The 16792-nt window shown below is 42.3% G+C and overlaps 1 protein-coding gene across 2 annotated transcripts in view; it reads right to left on the bottom strand.

Moving 5' to 3' along the window:
• The window catches only part of TMTC2 (transmembrane O-mannosyltransferase targeting cadherins 2), a 250967-nt gene that overhangs the window by 106857 nt on the left and 127318 nt on the right, over positions 1–16792 (bottom strand). The gene's annotated exons all lie outside the window — the stretch shown is intronic.

Here is a 16792-nt window from a genome sequence, read left to right as displayed (position 1 = left end):
AGTGCTTTGCAGCCAGATTACAGAACCTGGTTCACTGCCAAGCCAGGAGTGGGTCTCTGAGGTATCTTGAGTGATAGACGGGTGGGCGCTCAAGCATACGGCTCCAGTCCAGGTTTTCAGACCTGCACAGCCACAGGAGAGAACTGGGCTACTTGCAGTAGAAGGGATGTAAACAATGTTCAGTTTGCTGCTTATTCCACTGATGCCTGGTAGGGGCCAGTCAGTAGGCCTAAGTATAGTAGCCTAGGGACTTTGACTGCCGGTGCCTGGAGGCACTGAGGCACCATGCGCACAGAGAGCTGCATGGACATGTATCTTCATTTGATTGTGTTTATGGAGCTAAGTTTGCTGTGAAGTGGATATGTTGCTTGTATGTCATTAAATACAAGCACATATACTGAGAATTGCCTGCTATGTCCTATCTGAATAGCAAACCTGTTACAAAATCTATACAAAGTACTTTGCAACTCCTGTTTCCTTTGAGGAATATACTGTATACTGAGCTTGGACTGACTAAAGTATAGGTCAGTTTCGTACCAAATCCTTGTATTAATTTGGGGTCTGAAATGGGCAATAGAACCTCTTTCTCAGAGGTACTGTTATCATAAAAGAGGTTATATTGCCCATTCCAGGGACCCAGTATATATTCCTCAAAGGAAACAGGAGTGAAAAAAGTAATGCTTCTCCAAATTCATGATTGCAAAGTCCTTTGTATAAATTTGTGACCCGTGTAAGCCACACAATGCCAACAACATATACAAGTCCATAAATAACCTTCAGTATAGAGTGCAATATAAGGAAGATTTATTTCCATTGGTGATCCATGTACTTTAAGAGTGGGGTGCTGTATCAAACACTGACATGAGTGAAGTGGACCAGTTGCACACACTGGGGGAAATTTACTAAGATGTGTAATGTTGCTATGGGCAACCAATCAGAATCTACTTCTTATTTATTTAGCACACTCTAGAAGATAGTAGACAGGATCTGATTGGTTGCCCATAGCAACATCACATGTCAAGTAGAATACAGAATAGAAGTAGAATAAACATCTTAGTAAATTTCCCCCACTGTAGCAACTACTCTACTTTGAGGAAGAATTTATCAAGTACTTTATGCAAAATGATAGGTAAAAGCTGAATCTTTACTAGCCCACTTCTCCACTCTTTTCACTCATTTATAAATCAACCCCCTTGCTTCCTTTGGGTACAGTATGTGCAGAATAATATCTTTATTAGTGTAAGTAATGCTATATACTGTATGTGCTAGGTCTTAATAAGGAACTGATCATAGATGTATAAAAACCGAATACTAGCCCTGGTTTTGGACAATAGGGCATTTAATTGGTTGAATAACGGATTAGTATACCAGCTACTTTACTCAGCTTTTGGCAATCCAACCTGTTAGCCATTCTCCAGGCATTATATTACATAGGTGGAATTCTTCACATTTGGTTTTAAGAAACGGTTATGCTTACTATGTGAATCTGCTAGAACTATTTTTGTGCAATAATTATCTAGATTTTTGTCATGCTACATACCATTTAATGACGTTCTGACTGTGCACATGTGTCCGTTAGGCTTGGCAAGTATAACACTATGTATGCCGTGATTTGTTTGGTTAGCTGTAACACTGATTAAATTAGCTTGTCAGGGCACTTTGCTGTAAGTAAGATAAATATTTAACTATTATTTGTGACAGAATTGTGGCTAGTTTTAGTAATTTATAGACAGATGAGGTGCTTTTGTGGTTATCAAACCTTTCTACACCCACAAGTCATGTCAATTGTCATGGGTAATGTCGTGAGAAAAAGAGCTACTAATGTCGAGTTGTGTTAAAGATAGGTGTGGTATATTTTGTCATACATGCAGTACGTTGACATGCATGCAATGTCAAGATTGACCATGTTAATATCCATCATGTCAACACATGACATGTAAACATGATCAGAATGTCGACTGGTAGTCTAGTGGTCAGATATCTGATACCAGCGACTATGGTGCCGTCTTCTGGATCCAGTGGTCACTTGGTGATGAATGCAATTACAGTGGTGAGTATCTGTAATACCTAGTGCCTATTTCTATCCTCCCTTCTTGTAAGAAAACCCTAAACTTCCCTCCTGCAGATCAACCATCCCCTTCTAGTCCTTGTATAAATGCCGAAAATCTGATGACTACAGATATATAACGGCAATGAGTTCCTTTTTTTTATTTACAGTATAAAGGGACTAGTTATCTTTTAGAAGCATAAAGCTGTGTACACATGGTGCAATATTGCTGGCTATATGGTCACTGAGCAACCATATTGGCAGTAATTTGTTTGTGCTGCAGCTATAGATCGCCGGGTGCGTGCTCCCATGATCAGCCCCTTGATGGTCGTTGGTCGCAGGAGCATGCTCATATGACCAGCTGTTTCCCTCTGCTGCTCCCCATCTGTGGTCGCTGATGAAAAGGGGACATTGAGCAATATATTGCACCGTGTGTACCCAGCTAATTATGCCAAATATTACAAATTCAACTAAAATGCATATATATTTTCCAAGTATGGCCACACGGGTTCGGTATGATTTACCTACAATCAAAATCCCGACGGTCAAAATACCGACATCTAAAATATAGACAGGTCAAAAATTAGACGCATGTTTTTCACATTTTTTGGGGTCTGTATGTTGACATAGGTCGACATGAACCCTGTGCTTCGGGCACAGGGCCTCGCTGTGCTCGGCACACTATTATATTCCCCCTCCATGTCCACTGGAATGGTAAAGAATGTACACATCGGTTTCAATGAAAAAAAATCATATCAGTATTTTGACCTTGTCGGTATTTTGACCGTCGGTTAATGGTTGTCGGTATTTTGACTGTCGGGATTTTGGTTTTAGGTAAATTGACCGCATCCCGGCCACACGTATAGATTAAATAAATACACTGGATGACTCATCAAAGCTTACAAAAGATAGAGTACCAATCATATCCTGTAATTTTTCAAACACCTGTAAAAAATTACTTGTGTGTTGTCAGCAGATGTAAAAATATATGAATAAACTGAATAGATTATTAGGTCAAATAACTAATGAAACAACCTACTAGATTACTGGTAAATCGTAATATAGGAGAGAAAAAAGGTTGGAAATTTAACTTACAACAGAGATTCAGGCTAAGTCAAAACATACAGTTTTGATAAAGGGAGTTAGTGTGGACCGGAGTGGAACCAAAAAGAACCACCCCGAGACACACTTCCTGGTGCTCAGCTGTTAGGTTTTGTTCAAAAATGAACTAAATTAGTAGGTACGGGTATATTTCAGCTGCAGCACACACTTCTGTGAGCCCGTCTAGACTCACAAAAAATCAAGAAAGAAATAGGAGGAGTTGAAGTGGATTGCGCTGCTGAATTTCACAATAATATTAAGAAACAAACTTAGCTTGGCCGAATAAAATGAATAATGGACACACTGTTACTTCTTTCGAATTTTATATATAGAAACAAGGTATATAGAAATACATTTGATATATTACATAAAAAGCAGAGATTTGTCTTGAGAAAGTTCCCAGCTAACGAAGGGTACGAAACGCGTTGACGTCATCATTCACTTGGAATTGGAATCCCATTCAGTATACCGTCAGCCCGATCAACAGCTTAAGTGCAACGTGGATCACGCTGCCGGCAATCAGCAGTACTCTTGCTTCATGCTGACCGGGACGGCTCCGGCACAGACTCCCCCTTTGGCCCCCCGCTGACTTCCATCTTGCCTCGAGCTGAAGTGCAGCTTCCATCCACGCTGCCGGTCATCAGCTACCTACACGAACCGCTCACCACACTACAGCGAGTGTTTGGCACCAGCTATACCCCAGCGCACAGCAACTCAAGCCACCGCTAAAACAACTCCTTATGCCGCCGTGGTCTTGACGGAGGACCCGTCGCTGACTACAGGCAAGTATACCGGCTTGCTGCCGAGAGGAGTGGAAGCCATATCTGGTAGGAGATTTATCTCCATTAACAACTGGGATTACTTGCTGGAACCATCTACACAACAGCATGGAGAGAGTGCTGCCAAACCTGTGACTATAAGTATTTCATACAATATAAATCTATTGGTCAGCTTACACACAATATTTGTATGTTTGCAAAACCTGGAATTCCCCCATCCTTCTAATTTATCTGACATTTCAAACCACTACTTAAAATAAACTGCCGGCCAATTGACACTCTAGTCGACTGAGCTATTATAGTCTACAATATTGGGATCCCAATTCATGATTTGTTATTTCTTTTTTAATTTTTGTGTTTTAATCTGTGCTTTTTATGTAATATATCAAATGTATTTCTATATACCTTGTTTCTATATATAAAATTCGAAAGAAGCAACAGTGTGTCCATTATTCATTTTATTCAGCCAAGCTAAGTTTGTTTCTTAAAATTATTGTGAAATTCAGCAGCGCAATCCACTTCAACCCCTCCTATTTCTTTCCAGTTTTGATAAACACATATTTACTCATTGGTGTGGGGTGCCCACTTATCTACCCAATGGTCAATTTGTGAATGAGGTAGATGCAGACATTGCAGAACCATATCTCTAAGATACATGATATCTCAGCAGACAAGATCCCGGCAGTCAAAAGACCAACCCTGGCATGCCCATATGGAGAATTCCGATAGAGTCTCCGAATGTACCCTAACCCCGCTCCCCCTTTCCAATAAACCATCCCTTGCTGCAACCCAACCCTTCCCTCCCTTGGACCCTAACCCTCCACACTACTGCCTAATCTAACCCCTATACCCCACTGACTAGTCCTAACTCCATGCCTGCAGCCTAACTCTACCCCCCCCCCTTCTTCCAGCCACTCCCCCACTGTGCAGCTGCTGGCTGGCCATGCCTGCTCTAACTTGCATACCAGGGAAATTGGGTCTGCGGAGGCTAGCGGGTCTGGGACGGATATTAGACAGACCTTACATCGACAGCCATTACATCGACACCATTAGTTCGACAGCTCAATAGGTCGACATGGTTTTAGGTCGACATGTCATTAGGTCGACATGTCATTAGGTCGACAGCTCATTAGGTCGACAGCTCATTAGGTCGACATGTTTTTAGGTCGACACTACCATTAGGTCGACAGTGTCTATGTCGACAGTCAAAAGGTCGACATGGTTTTTTCCACTGTTTTTTTTGGACGAAATGTCGACACAGTCGACATGGACACAGTTTGTAGTGTACCGCAGCCCCTCGCATCGCTCGCTTCGCTCGCAATGCTTCGGGCACGGTGCCTCGCTGCGCTCGGCACACTATTTTATTCTCCCACCACGCCCTAGTGGATAGTAGGGCATGAAATACCGCCTGTCGGCACATGTCGGCTCAAAAAACAGTGAAAAACCCCATGTCGACGTTTTGACTGTCGACATAGACACTGTCGACCTAATGGTAGTGTCGACCTAAAAACATGTTGACCTAATGAGCTGTCGACCTAATGACATGTCGACCTAATGACATGTCAACCTAATGACATGTCGACCTAAAACCATGTCGACCTATTGAGCTGTCGAACTAATGGTGTCGATGTAATGGCTGTCGATGTAAGGTCTGTCTAACAATAGTCCGGATACCAGGCTAGCAGGGGGGGCCCTGACAAAGAGGGGGGCCTAGGGATACTGACCTCTGGAGCCCCTCCCTTAATTCGGCTTTGATCACACTGGACACTTTCATAGCTTAAAATAATCACATTGAATACACACAATATAGGATAATGCAATGCTGTACACTCAACGAATGGCTTTCATCCAATTCATTCAACAGATGTCTTTTTTTCCCTTCAGTTTTGAAAATACCTTTTGTACTTTTGCAATAATCTTTCAGCAATATAAAGCACAGTTAGTAAAAGTAAATGCTAAAAAATCATTAATTAGCACTTTCACTTGACTCAAATGCTCAATCAAATAAAAAAAGCAATGAATATTCTTTTGTTACACTAAAATAACATCTAAACCTTCACCTTCTGCCTACACTATGATTTATCATAATCATTTGTACAGCTGATCAAACAGATTTTGTTTAAATGTTTAATTTATACATGTGTATGTTCTGGATTGTACTTTGTAATGTTCAAATTAAATTTTTAAACCCAGTTTACGATGGAACGACATTAACCAATTAAAGTCAATTTATTTTGCCAAAACGATTACAAAATAATGTAAAATGTATATTTGAGGAGTGACTTAACTACTGATTAGAACATTGTTCAAACACACAGGTTGTATATACTATAGAAGGGTAGACTGGGGACATAACCCTGCAGATTTCAATAGTAAAGATATTCAGTGCCAAAAAGAAGGTAAGCTTTTGTTTTTTTCTGAAATGTTATTACAGTATATGGGTAGAGGGCTGCCTAATGTGGCTCCCCGGAATTGTATAGGATTGCATAACGCTGCTCTAGGTAATTAGTAGCGGAATAAATGACATTCTCATTAGTAAAACTAGCATGGGGTTGCAGATGAAAAATAGAGGTAGAGGGAAAGGGTAAATTTTTCCGGGATATCATTTAATACTGTATATATAGGGCATAAACAATAAACACAGCAGTATCCCAAGTGGAAAGGGTCATTTGAGCGCATCTCAAAAATGAGAATGCCTCTGCCTGTTTGACAGGTAGAGATGTTCGTAGGGAGGGATGGGGGTGGCCAGCAATATGGAAAACTGGGGCATCAATCCTTTTTTCCTGGGTGTGGTGAGGCCAAGGACTGGGTCTCGTGTGCAGTTTCCTTGGCCTCATAATTCCCCCTGGGACTACAAGCCTGTGTACGGTCAGACTAACTCAGGCATGCAGTCACAGATGGACACTGCGTTCGCTGGTCGCGATAATCATACTAAACTGCGATCGAATCAAAGTTTTAGCAAACGCAAATGCAGGAAAGAGGTGGTATGAATCTCCTTCTGCATTTCCATTGCTAAAGATATCATATGCTAAGCTGCTGCGAGCTAAATTGGGTATGGGGCTAAAGGCCACTCTTATTAGCCCCTATGTGTTTTCAGCCAATATGGGTGGATATCGCAAATAATGACCTATCCACTTTGCAGGTGAAAATGGACCTGCAATTGGGCAAAAATGCATAGGATTGAGCATAAAACACCAATCCCATGTGTAATTGCGGTCTTGGCAGCTGTTTATCGGGAAAAATACTGCAAAATACCCAATAACAGCAAGACTCTAACTACCTAGAGTTGCAAACTACACTTATTGCTGTATCTTTCCATGTCTTTATGACAAGCAGAACATACTAATATGCTCAATAGAATATCGGTTTGGGACATATGCCCAGAACGATTCTTTCCAACTAATAAAAGTACATACAGTATTTAAAGTCCCTGAAGTATGATTATACCTAGGGGGCATGTGAAAGTGAAATGCTTAAACTACCCTACCCAGTAAGTTTGTATCCCTGGAAACTGTATAATGACTTTTGACAACTGCAGTATAACTTGAACAAAAAACATATACAGAAAATATACAATATGATTTATTCTGCACCTAATGAATATGGTGTATACCAGTGGAAGCCAACCCTAGTCCTCGAGAGCTACCAACAGTTCACATTTTCCAGACAACCTAGCTGCTGCACAGCTGCACTCATTAATCACTGACACATTTTAAAAGATAAGGTGCCCATACACGTTACAATTATTGTATACAATATCGCATCTCATCTGATCTTGGTTTTGCGATGAGATCTATACACAGATGGAGCTAATTAGCTCACTTGTTATTCTGTGGGGAGACCTGCAAAACATGCGCTGTTGGTAGCTCTCGAGGACTAGGGTTGGCTACCCCAGGTGTATACAATATTTATTTTTAAACTAAGGGGCATACTGTATGTGCCAGGCCTTGGAGAGAGTTTAAGTGAAGAGAAAGTATCAACCAATCAGCTCCTGGCATTTTTCAAAAACAGGCAGTACCATTGCAGTTAGGAGTTGATTGGCTGGTACTTTGGGATCTATGTACTAAGCCTTGGAGAAAGGTACAGTGGACAAAGATAAAATAACACCCGATCAGTTCTTAGCTGCCATTTTTTAAACACAGCCAGTAACATGGCAGTTAATTGGCTGGTACTACAGATGGAGCACCTCTCATACATCCCCAGCCCTCCCCAGATCCCCGCTGCTGGCTGGAGCATCTCACATGCACGCGTGTCCCCATCGCTTGGCGGCAGAATCCCTGCCCCTCTCTGCTTCAGGGAGACGGGCAGGGTTGGGGGTTGCTGGAAGCTCCGTCAGAACGGGGCACCTTGTGCGCGCCCCCTTCCAGCGGATAGTGGTGGCTGGCGATTCTGTATATCTTTGTCTTCTTTATCTGCACTTTATCTCCATGCAAACTTAGTAAATAGACCCCTGAATCTCTCTCCAATGTATCACTCTCTGAGGTTGTAGTACATCTCCCCCTTAAATGTCCTAAAAAGCCCTACAAACTGTTATGTCACTTTAAATCATCAAACAACCACAAAAATAACTGATTTTCATTCATATTTAAAATATTCACAGTGTTTGCCAGAAAAAACACAAGGACACATGAGATTTCACTGATTGATTTCCCAGGTATTTTAGGCAACATAGCAGACTTCCAAACCAGGATATTTTTATTATCTCTGTTTGTCCCCGAACTACATATTTAGCTGGGATGTATGTCTAATGTATGTGTGTGGATGCCAAAATGTAGGTATGTCAATAAGCGCTGTTTTAGCACTGCATATTAGCACCTGTCCATCATAGCCAAAACAGATAAAAAAAATAGCATTGATGAAGATCTACATCATTATTACAGGCATCGCTGCCTCTGCAGAATTATATAGGGGCAGATATTCTTGCTATGATTCGTGAGAAATAAAAAATTGTGCTCCAGCCAATCAGCTCATATTTGTCATGTGTTTGAAAAATGACATTTAGAAGCTGATTGTATGGAGCATCCTTTATCATTCTTAAGGAGTGATAAGAATATCACTTGTTAAATCTGTCCCATACTCTGGTCAGCATGCTGGCATAGTGGCTAACATTGTTACGTCACAGTGCTGAGGTCATGACTTTGATTCTAGCCACTATTCTATCTGTGTGTAGTTTGTATGTAATCCTTGTTTGCTTAGAGTTCCTCACGCAGCCAACCCCCCCCCCCCCCCACAAAAAAAATAATTAATTGTGCACTGACAATGAACACAGTTATATAAAGTGTGTGTGTATTCTAGAAATGAGCGGGTCGAGTTTCCTGGAAATTGATCTGACTACGAGCTTTGGGGTTCCAAGCCCTGGTTAAGATCTTCCTGCCAGACTTGGACCAGAAATCAGAAAATATCCTATTCCTGGTGAAGGACTTCCAATGTTTTGGTCTGGAAATCTGTTTCACTTCTGTTTGTCAGATCAAATCATCAGCCGCTACCATGGTAACAGGCCCCTGGTTGGCTGAGAACTGCTGTCTCTCAACCACCCAGAGACCTGTTAACCTTGTACAGTATTGGCCGCTGAAAAAAAAACCATGGGGAATGCCTCTCCAGTTCATCCTTCACCTGGGCAACAAGCTGCAGTGTTTAGTGGCAAGGAAAGGTGGTGGTGGGGTCACGTGGCTACAATATATGTCATACATGCAGCCATGTCAGAAGCAGCATTACAAAGAGCTCTGCAGCTGCCGGATTCATACCGCTGGTGGCTGTCACTCCGTTTTATGCTAAATGCCAGTGCCGGGTGTGGGCCACAAGTTGTATGAGAGTGTTACAGGTACAGTGTTACAGGTTAAATGTCCTAGTAGGACTCACGCTGTGTGTGTGTGACTGTCTCAAAGTTTGAGGCAGAGGGGTGATGTGAGGGTTATAGGTGTACTCGAAAAGTGGCTTTAAGGGTGGCTCATGTCTAGTATATACCGTATATAGATTTATATAATGTAATAGTATAAACATAGAAAACATGACTGGATACAACAGATTACACGAGTGTGCTATTTCCCAATGCCCGCACATATTCCAGGATAAAAGCACACTATAACTGCTTCCAACTGTCATACTTCCTTCAGTAAACAGCATCACTCAGAGACACTACCGCCAGCAGGGCATCCCTGCCTCACCGACAGCAAGGCCTCCCTGCCTCACCGACAGCAGGGCCTCCCTGCCTCACCGACAGCAGGGCCTCCCTGCCTCACCGACAGCAGGGCCTCCCTGCCTCACCGACAGCAGGGCCTCCCTGCCTCACCGACAGCAGGGCCTCCCTGCCTCACCGACAGCAGCGCCTCCCTGCCTCACCGACAGCAGCGCCTCCCTGCCTCACCGACAGCAGGACCTCCCTGCCTCACCGACAGCAGGACCTCCCTGCCTCATAGTACATCACTATGACAATATACAAATAACCCTTCCAATCATTTGCATTTGAATACGCATCTACTGATGCGCTTGTATGTGTATCTCTGTTTTCTTTTGGGGCCCTACAACAATAGCAAAAGGCAACTTGGGGTCCTGGGTAAGACTAGCTACTGTGCATTTGACAGTAAACAAATATTTCCTTATTTGCAAAGCGGACTAAGCCACAAATTTAACTAAAAACAAAAAGAACAATGCTATTAAAATACATTTAAAAAATAATGTTAAATTATATTACACCCACATAAAAACCATTGGAAAATTGGAAATTGTAATTCTTACCCCAAAAAGTTTTAATGGTTTAAATATATAATTTTAAATGTAGCAAGATTAGCAATACAGAAAAAAAGTTTATTTTGTTGCATTGACGTCAATGCAATAATGAAGGAATTAAGTTAGATTAATTCATTTCTTAGTGGTTTATAAATAAATGACTTGTCAAATTATTTACTGTCTGTTCAGATTCATTATACATGTAACAAATGCCATGTTATTTACATAGTGCAATGTTTCTATCTTGATCAACTAAATGATACCCCTCTTGTGAAGCACCATTGTAATAAGTGCATCTGAGCTGCTTTACTATTTTTAAAGTCATTTTAATTCAAATTAATTTAGGTCAGTGTGTTTAATGCAACTGCAATTCATGTTGTAATATTCATTTGTGCTTACACTCACATATGCATTTGGATTGCAATGAGACTTTTTTTGGACTACATTTTTGGATAAATTTTTTTGGGGGTGGGGCAAAGTATTGAATACTTTGCGGTTAGGGTTTCTGTGTAGTATTTATTTATTTATTAACAGTTTCTTATATAGCGCATACATATTCCACAGCATTTACAGAGAACACCTGGTGATGGTGAATGCCATGGATAGTACATTTTAAACCAGTGTTACTGTTAGTGCTGTAGGTGGCTGAGAAAGCTGTGTGGGTTAGCCGTGCTGGCTGTGATTTTTATTTTGTGTGCAGCTTTAACAATTTGTTTAATTTGGGCTACTTATTCTGGAAACCCCGTAAAAATAAATGTGCTATTGAATCTAAAGGGAAAGGTAGAGTGGAAAGACGTTAGACTACACAGAGTATACAAAGGGGTGTCCCAAGCACTCTCTGCTCACTACAGCACATGCCATATGACTGCGGTTGCCATGGTAGTCCATGACACTGTTAAGAAATGTTAATCATTCATAGCAGCCTGAAAACAAACCAAGGGAAAAAGGTCATTACCAAGTTGTTCTTACAATCTGCTACAGTTAACCAAATAAAATAAAATTGTGGGATTGCTGCTTTAAAAATCCTGGCGCACGCTGCACAAACTCTGACGTTAGTGGTATTGTTAAAGAGATGATTTGGGAGATACTAGTACAAGTCATTGCTGTCATGCGGAAAACCATGGTGACCACATAGCTGGTGCTTACTGCGATCCATGGAGGGCCATTTTAGTGCATCATGACACTAATCTAATTATGACTAATGGTGATCAGTGAACTGCTTTTCACATGGAAGCCGGATCACAAAAAACTGGAAAGAAGATAATCTACATAAAATAAAATAAAGCATAATTGCAATTATTGTATTGATTTTTTTTCATAAAACCAATTTAAAAAAAAAAAAATTTTTTACTGAAAGATGCCACAAATACTTAACGGTATGTTATTAAGCATTATTAAGCAAATCAACAGCCAATTTTTGAAAAGGAAAACTAAAAATTCAACTTTAACAACCCAGAAACACAAACTCTGTCTTAAGTGTAGGGGTGTTCGAAAAGTGTATGGTATAGCCCACAGGTTCTCAAAGTCGGTCCTCACAGGTAAACGCGTCCCTTCGCGGGCTTCACAGGTATCCGCTTCCGCTCGCCACGCTTCGGGCTCGGGGGCTCGCTGCGCTCGCCACACTATTCTATTCTCAACACCACGCCGACGTGGATAGTGGGGGTATGAAAATGTCGTAGGACGCGTACCGCCGCCCCTCGCGGGCTCGCTGCGCTCGCCACGCTTCGGGTTCATGTTTATCGTGGGGTGGCGTTAACAATTGTGGGGGCCATTTCACACTTCAGGGTGCCTATTTGGCCTCTGTGGGCCATTTAACATTGTTTTCTATGGAAAAATCGGGTCAATTGAGGCATTGAACAGGAAAATCGGGTCAATTGAGACATTTAACATTGTTCCCTATGGGAAATCGCGGGCATCGCGTCGGTCGCGTCGCACCTGATTTTTTAGTGCATTCAATGCCCGCGATGGGCGCCGTGCTAAGTAAAGAGTACCAAATAATTAGCTCTACCTGCGGATCTTTTAAAATGTGTCAGTCAGTAATGAGTGCACTTGTCGAGTGACTATGAAAAACGTGAACTATGTGTGGTCCTAAGGGGCAGATGTATTATAGCAGTACTTATTGCAATGCTATAACACTTCCTGCTTCTCCACTTTAACAAGGTGAAGCAGGAAGGGACATCGACAAGTATATTAGCATCTTTTCTGCCGAAGCGGGAGAGCACAAACTCCCCCTCCAGTGATGTCTCCTTGTGGAGACAGTGCATCAGCTCACACTGACGCGCTGTCTCCTTCCCCCTGGAGTACTGGGCATATGTGAGATCTCGCTACGCACACGAGATCTCCAGCGCAGCCCAGAGCCAGCATCAGGGACTGCACAGTCCCTGTTGTGGGGATTGGGTTTCGCCTCCCTGCAGCTGTTGAAGTGGATAGCAGCAGGGGGCAGAAGGGTTGGCTCTGCTGACCATTCATACATTTGCCCAGCATATCAGCCTGTTATTATTTAGATAGCAGTGCCCATATGCACAAGGGCGCACAGCGCCCCTGTCATTTAGCGTATCCCGGCTCCTTCTTACATGGAGGAGAAGCAGTATCAGTGCACAAAGGCCCTTATTCTGATTGAATTGGACGGCTCCATGTGCGGTCGGATGGGCGATGTTTGGTATTTGCACATGTGCAGAGGCATATCTGCACTTGTGCGAACGTCTCGCACGTCCAAACACGGCATGAGGTCTATGCAGAAAACGATCGTACGGATCCATCCGAGCAGGGGGTGGAGAGGGGCATGAAGAGCTGTTTGGGCACATTACCATATGCGTACGCCCTGCGTTTCATAGGCGTTCCCATAAAAACGCTGGGTGTACGTATGGTAATGCGGCCGTGACGCACGTGTGGGGGGCGGACAGCTGACATAGCCGGATGTCAGCTGCCCGCCCATATCCTGCTTTCATACGGAAAAATGTCTGAGCGGTCTGGAGCACTCGGTACTGCCTGACCGCTCGGTCCAGCATTCGATGGTCGGCGACCATCGGAGGTTGGGGGAGGTTCCCACAGATGGAGGAGGTGTTCACATGAAACATCCACCCGCGGTCCAGTCGTTCAGCTTGTTACCGTATTCGGATGGAGTGAGCGATCCGTACGGTAGGCAGGGCTAAGAACACTCGGTTCCTGTCCAAAATACGCATCCATCCGAATCAACTAGAATAAGGGCCAAAGTGCGCTGATACCCCTTCTCCCTCATAACGCACGTTCATACATCTGGCCCCTTGTTTGAGAACCACTGATAAACACTTAATGGTTAGGTCCACTGGGCAGCTTCTCAGGTCACCACAATTCTAGGGGCATTCAAGCAGGGGTAGATTGTGGTCATGCAACCATAACGACTAGGCAGCAATCTCTGCTAGCCTGCAGCCAGACAGTGAATGCCTGCCTGCATTGTGTTGGAGCTATCCACCTATCAGAGTGCTGACAGCTATTCATAGTATTGAAGCATATGTTGAGATGGTGCAGAACAGCAGGAGGGGCATATTATGATTTTTTTTATTGGATACCGTAAATGGATTTTTAGGGACCAGAGTGCATTGCTTTGACCAGAGTTTACAATGCCGCTAAGACGGCCCTGACACCACGGGAACTTACACAATATATATGCAGTAAAAGTGCTTACGTTCATCTCTGCTTCAGACCCACTGCGCTAGGAGGGAATGCTCCTGTGGTTCTGTATTTCTTCAGCTGTTGTCACTTATTTAAAAGCCATATTACAAATGTTAATTACAGATAAAACTCCTAGAAAAACATTATAGTCTAGTCTGGAGCTGTACAACTTGTATACTGTGGCCAAGCTGTGAAACCCGCCTTCACAAACATTTCATACCCTCAGTTATATGACACTCTATCTTGTCATACAGTTTTTCTTATATTTTACATATTTTTCGAGTTACTCATCAATTTCCACATGAAAGCAACCAGACAACTGGTTAGCAGACATATGCGCAGAGATGGGATATAAATAAGTAGCGGCAATATTCACAAAATGCAATGGTCTAGTCATTTTCTCTTCTGTAGGCTTCACTTATTTCTGTGTATAAAGAGGGAAATTCCCTGTCTTATAAACAAGCTTTCCATACACAGCTACCTAAACAGGAGGATATTTTAAAAAAGCACATTTACAATGAGAAATCGGAACGCTGACTTTCTATGTATGCTTCACATCCCTTTTAGCAGCAGTACAGATAGCCTGCTGTGCTCAGCCTCAGTCACTTCTCTTTATTCCAGATATGGACAGAACCGGTTGTTAGCATTAATCAGTATTTGTGGTGAATGACTCAACTAGTGTGTAGAGTATGTGTTATACATGCATGGAATCATTAAATGATTGCTGATAACCAGCATAGGTACAATCTATCATCTCCTACTGACGGTGTGCTCTGCATCTCATTTACCGTAGTCAAACTGTTAACATGTACACGAATGTAGACCGCTTCTACTGATGTTGTGGGAGTATAATTAGAGGCTCGTTCAACAGATATTGATAGATCTGTAGCAGACATATATTTACATTATTTTATTTAAATCTTGTTAGCAAATATGTATTTGCTCTCTTTTCTCCTGAATGCACAGAGCTTCTGTTACATACCCTGGTGTTCTGGTAACATGGTGCACAATGGAGCAGATGAATTGGTGTAGATGGTGATAAAGTGGAAGGTGATAACGCACCGACCAATTAACTCCAAACTGTCATTTTTCAAACACAACTGATTGGCTGTTGCGTTATCCTCTTCCACTTTTTAACCGCTTGATCACTTTAACAGGTTTAATATATGTGCCACTATGTTCCGAATGACAACTACTGAGGGGGGTGGGGTGTGGGAGTTATAGGAAGATATTCCTCCAAGGCCCTTGCTCTTTTTGAGGCTACTACTATGCTTTCCAAAGCAGGGGTTATATCACTCCAAACTAGTTCATGCTAGGATGGGAGGCTAGAGTGGCCTTCTGATGCATAATCCATCACCAGGCTGGTCCGACATCTGTCACTCTGATTTGTCTCAAAAACAGAAGAGACATTGGCAAATAATGTGCCTGTGCTGCAGGATTCCTAAACCGTCTATCAGATGTCAAGTACCGTATTTTTCGGACTATAAGGCGCACCTAACAGCCTTAAATTTTCATCAAAATAGGCCGTGCGCCTTATAATCAGGTGCGCCTTATGTGTGCACTGAGTTTGACTGTCGGACCATTTCCTGCTGACACCGGGACATAATACGTACACTACGTATTACGTACATTGCAATGACCCCAGACAATGGCACCAGTGAAGAGACATGCTGTTTTAGCATGCACCTTATAATCAGGTGCGCCTTATGTATGGGTCAAGTACAGAAATAGAACCATAATTGAGACTGCGCCTTATAGTCCGATGCACCTTATAGTGCAGAAAATACGGTACACAAATCACTAATAACATAATGATGATAATAATACTAATAATAATAACAATCTAACAAAAAAAGACACAGGGACATACATTTGCCAGAAAAAAAAACTGTTAGCTATTTCAATTTATATATAAGGGAGAGTATATGACTGCGATAGCGGTCAATAGGTTCACTCAGGGCTATATAATTAGCCTCGACAATCTGGTGCGTACCACATCTTATCTGGGGCTTGTTTACCCGAACCTGTGTGTTCTATTGGGGTTTTCCAATTTGATACCCCCCTATGTGTTAGCACCCACCTATAAATGCAAATATGACAAACATGTTCTGAATGTAGGACCTAGCATGTGAAGCACAGGCCTTTTCAGTGTGATGCCTTGTTCAGATGTTATTAGCAGATGAAGGGGGTAATTATAATCAATCAATACATTTACATTTGCTTTAAATCTTGCATGTGTAAATGAAATAATTTAATAACAAATCAACTAGAAGGTATAAATAATAAGTAAATGATACACTGTATATTGTATAATGATGCTGTAGCATTGAGAAGCCTGCATTTCAGCACGATCCTGTATGTGCATACCAGCGTGTAAAGCTCTGCAAACAAGCACTAAATGTGCCAGTCATCTTTAAATCGTTTGTTTAAAGGAACTTAGGCCCTTATTCAGATCTCGGCGGTACGGCCCGCGTGCGGCCGTACCGCC

This window comes from Crinia signifera, chromosome 4 (assembly GCF_055691185.1).
Source record: "Crinia signifera chromosome 4, ASM5569118v1, whole genome shotgun sequence".
Lineage (NCBI taxonomy): Eukaryota > Metazoa > Chordata > Amphibia > Anura > Myobatrachidae > Crinia > Crinia signifera.
Note: the sequence above shows the minus strand (reverse complement) of the source record. Positions and strands in the feature narration are given on the sequence as shown.